Raw genomic sequence first — 11,346 nt, forward strand, 5'->3', positions numbered from 1 at the left:
TATTATTCAGCCTTTGGCTGATGGTGCCTGCTGTAGGGGGACTCGATGAGCACCAAGCCACAGACATCATTACAGCTGGAGCCTGCAGGTAAGTCCTTTGGAACGGGTTAGGTGCATATAACATTTTTTTTTTCATTTGCATATTATACTGATGATTAAGGTGCCTGGGGCCCTTATGTGGGGGCTATTTAAGGGGGCATTAAAATATGTGTGGAGAAGACCACTTAGGAATATTTTGAATGAAGTCCTTTAATCTACTAAAATGATCCTGGCTTCAAGTAAGCAGTCTCTAGTTTAGAAATGTTTGAGTACAGGAATATACTGGGGACAGGGAAGTAACAAGTATAATATGAGCCAAATACGCCAATTTGTCCAGGCCCCTTGTAAAAGAAATACATTTCATAATAACAAGAGTTAATTGTATTCAAAAGTGAAGATAGGCATAGTTATAAGAAAATTCAACACAGTCAGGGCTACATCTGCTATGAGGCAAGATGAGTATTTCACCTCAAGCAGCAGATTGCCGAGTACCTGACAATAAAATGACAGTATTTGTTTGGGCTGCTCCAGAAAAATGCTCACCAGTCCCTGGTGCTCTGATGTCTGCCAACCACAGCCTGTTCAGTCACAAACCATACATCATTCCCCAGAAGCCCTGTGCCAATCAGCAACCTCATTGGTTACTGCAGAGGGACCGGTGATGTCTCTGCACTTACATATGTCCCTGATCCTTCTCCAGCAACCGCTGAGGCAAAAGATTGGTCACAGGGGTGTAGGACTTCCAGGCACTGAGGCATGGCATGCAACTGAAGGAGCTATGGCAGCAAGAGAGTGCCTGAGATAGGTGAGTATCTTTTTTTTATGTTACCCCTGCCCAAGGTCCCTCTGGAGTTTGTCCAATAACTGGGCAACCCATTTAAGCTAAGCATTGAGGTTGGGTGTAAGTCAATGGCTTCTTTTAACCCCGTTACATGTGCTGGGGGCTCATTGACATATTTCATTCAGGCACCTTCAGTGCTGAGTGTTTCGCATGCGAAGTGGTCAAGCCTAATATTCTGACTTTAGTATTAAGTGTACCATTCTCCTCCAGATGTAACTTATTACTTTTACTACTAAGACAATGTTCACATATGCCTCGGAATCTCAGTTCCAAGACTCCTTTGTGTTGTCCACCTAAAATCACCAAATAGAAAGGTCTTGCAAACACAACTTTTTCATCTGGTGCTTTCAGTTAAAAACAACAAACATCCAACAGACCCCATTATAGTCAAAGGGGTCCATTGGGCTCAGTATGTGTCTACTATTTTAGTGGTCTCTTTATCCATTGTTCTGGTCCTCCAATGGACTGGAAAAATGGACACCACAACACAGTTGTTAACCTACCGTAATGGATGTGTCAGTGAGAAGATTGAACCTGAGGGGTGCCTGTTTCATGGATCCCTCATACTTTTCAGTATATTAAATGGGCTCTATCAGCACAATTATGCTAATAGAGCCCGACATATGTGTGAATAGCCTTTAGAAAGTAAATGTTATATTAAACCCCGGTCCCGTTTTTAAATAAAAGCATAAAAACATATATGCAAATCTTACCGAACGTGCACGGGGGGCGGTGATGCACGATGCTGCGTCATCTTCAGGCACGCCTGCCTCTTCTGTCTTCTTGGAGCGACGCCCTCTGGTCCCATCTCTTCTTCTGGCTTCCTATTGGTCTTCTTCCGGCTTGAGGTCTTCAAATCCTGTGCCTGCATAGTAGCGCTTTCCTCCGGAGCGCTACTGCGCAGGCTCACTCGCCATTTTACTTAATGGCAGTTCGCGAGCGTGCAGTACGCTCATGTAGTTCTACGGGGACTGGCAAGTGAGCCTGCGCAGTAGTGCTCCGGAGGGAAGCGCTTCTACACAGGCACGGGATTTGAAGACAAGAAGACGGATGAAGACACGGAACCAGAGGGCGTCACTACAAGAAGACAGAAGAGGCAGGTGTGCCCGAAGCTGACGTCGCACCGTGCATAACCGCCCATGGTGACGTTCAGGTACGATTAGCATATATGTTTTAATGCTTTTATTTAAAAAAGGAACGGGGGTTAATATAACATTTATGGTGCCTGAATAGCCTTTTTAAAGGCTATTCACGCATATGTGGGGCTCTATCAGCATAATTTTGCTGATAGAGCCCCTTTTAAGGAATTTATGAAAATGGATAAAAATAGAACATGTATGAATATGCAGTTTTGTACATCACTACAATATACAATGCTATACAGTAGAGGCATTTCTAAGAGATATTCTTCACACGTATACTTATGTAATTGAGTCGCCCCGGCTCGGCCTATGTAGATTCACGGTGCGAGCAGGCCCGACACCGGGGGCGGCAGCGCCTTGAAAAAAGGGAGTTTTAAGCAAAAATGGATGAAAGAAAAATAAAGAAAAATAAAAGTTTGTCGTGACGCCAGTTAGGGTTTTGGCTTGAGGTGAAGCCGGGCACTGTAGATAGGGCCTCTGGGAATAGGTGGTGATGCAGTGCCAGATGTTATACCCTCCCCAACCAGGGCAGGTCCCAGGGCCGGATGATATAGGTGAGGAAGGGATGATTTCCAGGAGGAGTAACAGAGGATTGATGAATGAACACAGTCCAGACAGGGGTTAACCAAACACTTACAGTTTACTTCTGTAGTCAGCAGGAGATAACAGATGTTACAAGAGGATTCACCTTGCTCCAGTATAGTGAGATGCCAGTCTTCCCTTTTACCACTAGTATGATTCAGCCTTCCATTGCTGCTCACACTCTCTAATAGATTTCCTCTAGTCCTGGGTTCCAGGAGCTCAGAGGTTAATTACACCTGGGTAGATCCCCCTTCTGGACAGCAGGTAACACGAGTTCTTTGGGATGCTGGATGCAGACACTCACCCCAACTCTGTATGTTACTGAGCCTCCAGGAATCTTGCATTCACTAGGCCTGGGTCCAGTGAGTTTCTCAATTTTCTAAGTGTTTCTCACACTAGTTAGGAATTGATGGTCCTATAACTGCAGCTCCGTGCCTGTGAGGTCTCATCTCACCTCTGCAGGTCTCCGGCCTCCTGTGCTGTTCTATCACACCATGAGGCTTGCAGCACACACTGCACCTCCACACACCTCTCCTCTCTCCTGCTCACTCCTTCCAGGAACAGAAAAGAGAGACCCTCTTCCAGTCTGTAGCTCCACCCCTTTTCCTAAAGGGATAATGGCTGTGGAACTTTGTGTGTGCTGACAGGTTGACTGGATCTCACTATACCTTCACAGTACACAGTGTAGATCACATAAGATGACATTTGTAGTGACCCACTCTGTGGGGTGCTACATAATAACAATGAAAAAAAATCAAAGTAAAATATAGCAATAAGAATCAAAGTAACACTTATGAAAAAGTTAAAAAACAAGGCAAGTCTAGAAAAGATTGAATCAACTTAGCATCAATCTGTTACAAAATTTGCCAAAAGTTTTGGATTCTGGTGAATCTGAAATCTTTGGGATTTGTTCTACACAAATAACTCCATGTTCCTGCAGTGTGACTGCGCTTTTACAGTACATTGAAAACTTCCACCACTTCCACCACATAGCACAAGGTTGCACCTATTAGCATAAACTATGATTGCCAATACTTGATTGACAGGGCAGATTAAGAGCCCGGATCTTTGGCAGAAAAATCTTAGCTGTAAATCCCTTCTGGAAGTACAAGCAGTAATAAGTCTACATAAAATGGCCATGGATGATCGGGCCTCCATGACATGTCAGATAGCAGACTAGTCATATAGCGTGGAGTGGATATTCCGATCATACTGTTTACATTTTTCATCAAGATCACTAAACCAGTGATTAATAGTAATTAGTTCTTCCTGTCAATGCTAATGTAAAATATCTGTCAAGCTGTGAGGACAAGGAACAATGGCATTGGCATGTGATAAACTGTAGGATATTAGGTATAAGAAAAGCATTTTGCCAGCGATTTCAGGCATTCCCAGTGTTTGTGCTCATTGAGCAAATGTAAAAAAAACATTGCCACTCCCTGACTAAGCCAATTTGCTTTAATACAGTAAACAACAAAGACGGAGGATTGCCAGATAGGTTTCTGCTAGACATCATTTGATAGCACTTCTTGGTTCATCAGCTCTGAAAACAATAAAAAAGCGAGGCTGCTTTGAATAAATCCTTTCAACCATGCCAACATTTACCCGACCCCATGCCAGCTATACTCACTGGCACCTATGTGCAGAAAAATAAAAATAAGAATCAGCATCAGGCAGTGCGGAAAGGGAATATGCCTTTACTAATGAAACAGTAACATATAATGAATAGAGATGAGCGAACAGTGTTCTATCGAACTCATGTTCGATCGGATATTAGGCTGTTCGGCATGTTCGAATCGAATCGAACACCGCGTGGTAAAGTGCGCCATTACTCGATTCCCCTCCCACCTTCCCTGGCGCCTTTTTTGCTCCAATAACAGCGCAGGGTAGGTGGGACAGGAACTACGACACCGGTGACGTTGAAAAAAGTAGGCAAAACCCATTGGCTGCCGAAAACATGTGACCTCTAATTTAAAAGAACAGCGCCGCCCAGGTTCGCGTCATTCTGAGCTTGCAATTCACCGAGGACGGAGGTTTCCGTCCAGCTAGCTAGGGCTTAGATTCTGGGTAGGCAGGGACAGGCTAGGATAGGAAGGAGAAGACAACCAACAGCTCTTGTAAGAGCTAAATTCCAGGGAGAAGCTTGTCAGTGTAACGTGGCACTGACGGGCTCAATCGCCGCAACCCAGCTTTCCCAGGATCCTGAATGGAATACACTGTCAGTGTATTCCCGTATACCCGATATATACCCCGATACCCGTTCCAACGGTGTGCCCCCCCACCTTCACCCCAGAAATACCCTGCAAGTCCCCTAGCAATAGAATTGGGGCTATATACACCCACAATTTTTACTACTGGTATACAGTGCCATTGTCTGACTGGGAATTCAAAGAGTATATTGGGAATACAAATACCCTCATTTCTTGCTACTGCCATATAGTGCCAGTGTCTGACTGGGAATTCAAAGAATATATTGGGGTTACGTGCACCCACAATTTTTACTACTGGTATACAGTGCCATTGTCTGACTGGGAATTCAAAGAGTATATTGGGAATACAAATACCCTCATTTCTTGCTACTGCCATATAGTGCCAGTTTCTGACTGGTAATTCAAAGAATATATTGGGGTTACGTGCACCCACAATTTTTACTACTGGTATACAGTGCCATTGTCTGACTGGGAATTCAAAGAATATATTGGGGTTATAAATACCCTCATTTCTTGCTACTGCCATATAGTGCCAGTTTCTGACTGGTAATTCAAAGAATATATTGGGGTTACGTGCACCCACAATTTTTACTACTGGTATACAGTGCCATTGTCTGACTGGGAATTCAAAGAGTATATTGGGAATACAAATACCCTCATTTCTTGCTACTGCCATATAGTGCCAGTTTCTGACTGGGAATTCAAAGAATATATTGGGGTTACGTGCACCCACAATTTTTACTACTGGTATACAGTGCCATTGTCTGACTGGGAATTCAAAGAATATATTGGGGTTATAAATACCCTCATTTCTTGCTACTGCCATATAGTGCCAGTTTCTGACTGGTAATTCAAAGAATATATTGGGGTTACGTGCACCCACAATTTTTACTACTGGTATACAGTGCCATTGTCTGACTGGGAATTCAAAGAGTATATTGGGAATACAAATACCCTCATTTCTTGCTACTGCCATATAGTGCCAGTTTCTGACTGGTAATTCAAAGAATATATTGGGGTTACGTGCACCCACAATTTTTACTACTGGTATACAGTGCCATTGTCTGACTGGGAATTCAAAGAATATATTGGGGTTATAAATACCCTCATTTCTTGCTACTGCCATATAGTGCCAGTTTCTGACTGGTAATTCAAAGAATATATTGGGGTTACGTGCACCCACAATTTTTACTACTGGTATACAGTGCCATTGTCTGACTGGGAATTCAAAGAGTATATTGGGAATACAAATACCCTCATTTCTTGCTACTGCCATATAGTGCCAGTTTCTGACTGGTAATTCAAAGAATATATTGGGGTTACGTGCACCCACAATTTTTACTACTGGTATACAGTGCCATTGTCTGACTGGGAATTCAAAGAATATATTGGGGTTATAAATACCCTCATTTCTTGCTACTGCCATATAGTGCCAGTTTCTGACTGGTAATTCAAAGAATATATTGGGGTTACGTGCACCCACAATTTTTACTACTGGTATACAGTGCCATTGTCTGACTGGGAATTCAAAGAATATATTGGGGTTATAAATACCCTCATTTCTTGCTACTGCCATATAGTGCCAGTTTCTGACTGGTAATTCAAAGAATATATTGGGGTTACGTGCACCCACAATTTTTACTACTGGTATACAGTGCCATTGTCTGACTGGGAATTCAAAGAGTATATTGGGAATACAAATACCCTCATTTCTTGCTACTGCCATATAGTGCCAGTTTCTGACTGGTAATTCAAAGAATATATTGGGGTTACGTGCACCCACAATTTTTACTACTGGTATACAGTGCCATTGTCTGACTGGGAATTCAAAGAGTATATTGGGAATACAAATACCCTCATTTCTTGCTACTGCCATATAGTGCCAGTGTCTGACTGGGAATTCAAAGAATATATTGGGGTTACGTGCACCCACAATTTTTACTACTGGTATACAGTGCCATTGTCTGACTGGGAATTCAAAGAATATATTGGGGTTATAAATACCCTCATTTCTTGCTACTGCCATATAGTGCCAGTTTCTGACTGGTAATTCAAAGAATATATTGGGGTTACGTGCACCCACAATTTTTACTACTGGTATACAGTGCCATTGTCTGACTGGGAATTCAAAGAGTATATTGGGAATACAAATACCCTCATTTCTTGCTACTGCCATATAGTGCCAGTGTCTGACTGGGAATTCAAAGAATATATTGGGGTTACGTGCACCCACAATTTTTACTACTGGTATACAGTGCCAATTTCTAACAAGGAATTCAAAATGCGCAAGGCTCCCGGAAAGGGACGTGGACGAGGCCGTGGGCGAGGTCGGGGGAATGGTTCTGGGGAGCAAGGTAGCAGTGAAGCCACAGGGCGTCCCGTGCCTACTCCTGTGGGGCAGCAAGCATTGCGCCACTCCACAGTGCCAGGGTTGCTTGCCACATTAACTAAACTGCAGGGTACAAACCTTAGTAGGCCCGAGAACCAGGAACAGGTCTTGCAATGGCTGTCAGAGAATGCTTACAGCACATTGTCCAGCAGCCAGTCAGACTCTGCCTCCTCTCCTCCTATTACCCAACAGTCTTGTCTTCCTTCCTCCCAAAATTCCGAAGCTTTACAGAACAATAACCCAAACTGTCCCTGCTCCCCAGAGCTGTTCTCCGCTCCTTTCATTGTCCCTCAACCTGCCTCTCCACGTCACGATTCCACGAACCTAACAGAGGAGCATCTGTGTCCAGATGCTCAAACACTAGAGTCTCCTCCATCTCCGTTCGATTTGGTGGTGGATGACCAGCAACCCACCCTCATCGACGATGATGTGACGCAGTTGCCGTCAGGGCATCCAGTTGACCGGCGCATTGTGCGGGAGGAGGAGATGAGACAGGAGTTGGAAGAGGAAGTGGTGGATGATGAGGACACTGACCCGACCTGGACAGGGGGGATGTCAAGCGGGGAAAGTAGTGTGGATGTTGAGGCAGGTGCAGCACCAAAAAGGGTAGCTAGAGGCAGAGGCAGAGGTCAGCAGCTTAGGCGAAGCCAGGCCACACCCGGAATCTCCCAAGATGTTCCAGTTCGTACCCAGCCCCGAAAAACTCCCACCTCGAGGGCACGTTTCTCGAAGGTGTGGAGTTTTTTCAAGGAATGCGCCGAGGACAGATATAGTGTTGTCTGCACAATTTGCCTCTCGAAATTGATTAGGGGCTCTGAGAAGAGCAACCTGTCCACCACTTCAATGCGCCGTCATTTGGAATCCAAGCACTGGAATCAGTGGCAGGCAGCAACGGCAGGACAAAGGCCGCCTGCCGTTCACGCCACTGCCACTGCCTCTGCCACTGCCTCTGCCTCTGCCACTGCCACTGCTGACTGTGCTGGCGATGCACTCCAGAGGACGAGCCAGGACACCACTTCATCTGCCTCCGCCACTTTGTTGACTTCTACCTCATCCTCCCCTGGTCCTGTCTTATCTCCTTCTCCTGCACCATCAAAGGCACCATCAGGCGTTTCTTTACAACAACCCACCATCTCTCAGACATTGGAGCGGCGGCAGAAATACACTGCTAACCACCCACACGCGCAAGCCTTGAACGCCAACATCGCTAAACTGCTGGCCCATGAGATGTTGGCGTTCCGGCTTGTTGAAACTCCCGCCTTCCTGGACCTGATGGCAACTGCGGCACCTCGCTATGCCGTCCCTAGCCGTCACTACTTCTCCCGGTGTGCCGTCCCCGCCTTGCACCAGCACGTGTCACTCAACATCAGGCGGGCCCTTAGTTCCGCGCTTTGCACAAAGGTCCACTTGACCACCGACGCGTGGACAAGTGCATGCGGACAGGGACGCTACATTTCACTGACGGCACACTGGGTGAATGTAGTTGAGGCTGGGACTGCTTCCCAAACTGGCCCGGTGTACCTCGTCTCCCCGCCTAACATTCCTGGCAGGGACACGAGAAGAACACCCCCCTCCTCCTCCTCCTCTACCGCCTCCTCCTCCGCCACCGCCTCCTCCTCCGCCACCGCCTCCTCCTCCGCTGTTAGATTGACCCCAGCTACGAGTTGGAAACGTTGCAGCACTGGCGTTGGTAGACGTCAGCAGGCTGTGCTGAAGCTGATCAGCTTGGGGGACAGACAGCACACTGCCTCCGAGGTGAGGGATGCCCTCCTCGATGAGACGGCAATATGGTTTGAGCCGCTGCACCTGGGCCCAGGCATGGTCGTTTGTGATAACGGCCGGAACCTGGTAGCAGCTCTGGAGCTTGCCGGACTCCAACATGTTCCATGCCTGGCCCACGTCTTCAACCTAGTGGTGCAACGTTTCCTAAAGAGCTACCCCAATGTTCCAGAGCTACTGGTGAAAGTGCGGCGCATGTGCGCCCACTTTCGCAAGTCGACAGTAGCCGCTGCTAGCTTAAAATCTCTCCAGCAACGCCTGCATGTGCCACAACACCGGCTTTTGTGCGACGTCCCCACACGCTGGAACTCAACGTTTCAGATGTTGAATAGAGTGGTTGAGCAGCAGAGACCTTTGATGGAATACCAGCTACAAAACCCTAGGGTGCCACAAAGTCAGCTGCCTCAGTTTCACATCCATGAGTGGCCATGGATGAGAGACCTTTGTGACATCCTACGGGTCTTTGAGGAGTCCACAAGGAGGGTGAGCTCTGAGGATGCGATGGTGAGCCTTACAATCCCGCTCTTGTGTGTTCTGAGAGAATCCCTGATTGACATCAGGGATAACTCAGATCACACAGAGGAGTTAGGGATAGCATCCGATCCGTCACAGCTGGAGAGTAGGTCCACACATCTGTCCGCTTCACTGCGTTTAATGGAGGAGGAGGAGGAGGAGGAGGAGGAAGAAGAGTTGTCCGATGATGTGATGGTGATACAGGAGGCTTCCGGGCAACTTCGAATCGTCCCATTGTTGCAGCGCGGATGGGTAGACATGGAGGATGAGGAGGAAATGGAGATTGAACTTTCCGGTGGGGCCAGAGGAGTCATGCCAACTAACACTGTGGCAGACATGGCTGAGTTCATGTTGGGGTGCTTTACAACCGACAAGCGTATTGTCAAAATCATGGAGGACAACCAGTACTGGATCTTTGCTATCCTTGACCCCCGGTATAAAAACAACATCTCGTCTTTTATTCCGGTAGAGGGGAGGGCCAATCGCATCAATGCTTGCCACAGGCAATTGGTGCAGAATATGATGGAGATGTTTCCAGCATGTGACGTTGGCGGCAGGGAGGGCAGTTCCTCCAGTAGGCAACCAAGTTCTCACCGGTCCACACAAACGAGGGGCACACTGTCTAAGGTCTGGGACACCTGGATGGCACCCCCTCGCCAAAGTGCCGCCACGGAGGGTCCTAGTGTCACCAGGCGTGAGAAGTATAGGCGCATGTTGCGGGAATACCTTTCCGACCACAGCCCTGTCCTCTCCGACCCCTCTGCGCCCTACACGTATTGGGTGTCGAAGTTGGACCTGTGGCTTGAACTTGCCCTATATGCCTTGGAGGTGCTGTCCTGTCCTGCCGCCAGCGTCCTATCTGAGAGGGTGTTCAGTGCAGCCGGTGGCATCATCACTGACAAGCGCACCCGTCTGTCAGCTGAGAGTGCCGACCGGCTCACTTTGATAAAAATGAACCACCACTGGATAGAGCCTTCATTTTTGTGCCCACCTGTGTAAAGCACCCCAACATGAAACTCCATGTCTGTACTCAACCTCTCCAATTCCTCCGCATCCTCATACTCATCCACCATAAGCGTTGCACAATTCTGCTAATACTAGGCTCCCTCCAACATGATTTCCCCCAACTCTGCTGGTTAGAGGCTCCCTCCACCCTGATTTCCACCAACTCTGCTGGTTAGAGGCTCCCTCCACCCTGCTTTCCCACAACTCTGCTGGTTAGAGGCTCCTTCCACCATGAATTTGCCCAAACTGGGCTGTTTAGAGGCTCCCTCCACCATGAATTGGTCCAAACTGGGCTGGTTAGAGGCTCCCTCCACCATTAATTGGTCCAAACTGGGCTGGTTAGAGGCTCCCTCCACCATGAATTTGCCCAAACTGGGCTGTTTAGAGGCTCCCTCCACCATGAATTTGCCCAAACTGGGCTGTTTAGAGGCTCCCTCCACCATGAATTGGTCCAAACTGGGTTTTTTAGAGGCTCCCTCCACCATGAATTGGTCCAAACTGGGCTGGTTAGAGGCTCCCTCCACCATGAATTGGTCCAAACTGGGGTGGTTAGAGGCTCCCTCCACCATTAATTGGTCCAAACTGGGCTGGTTAGAGGCTCCCTCCACCATTAATTGGTCCAAACTGGGCTGGTTAGAGGCTCCCTCCACCATTAATTGGTCCAAACTGGGCTGGTTAGAGGCTCCCTCCACCATGAATTTGCCCAAACTGGGCTGGTTAGAGGCTCCCTCCACCATGAATTGGTCCAAACTGGGGTTTTTAGAGGCTCCCTCCACCATGAATTGGTCCAAACTTGGCTGTTTAGAGGCTCCCTCCACCATGAATTGGTCCAAACTGGGCTGGTTA

This window comes from Leptodactylus fuscus, chromosome 2 (assembly GCF_031893055.1).
Source record: "Leptodactylus fuscus isolate aLepFus1 chromosome 2, aLepFus1.hap2, whole genome shotgun sequence".
Taxonomy (NCBI): domain Eukaryota; kingdom Metazoa; phylum Chordata; class Amphibia; order Anura; family Leptodactylidae; genus Leptodactylus; species Leptodactylus fuscus.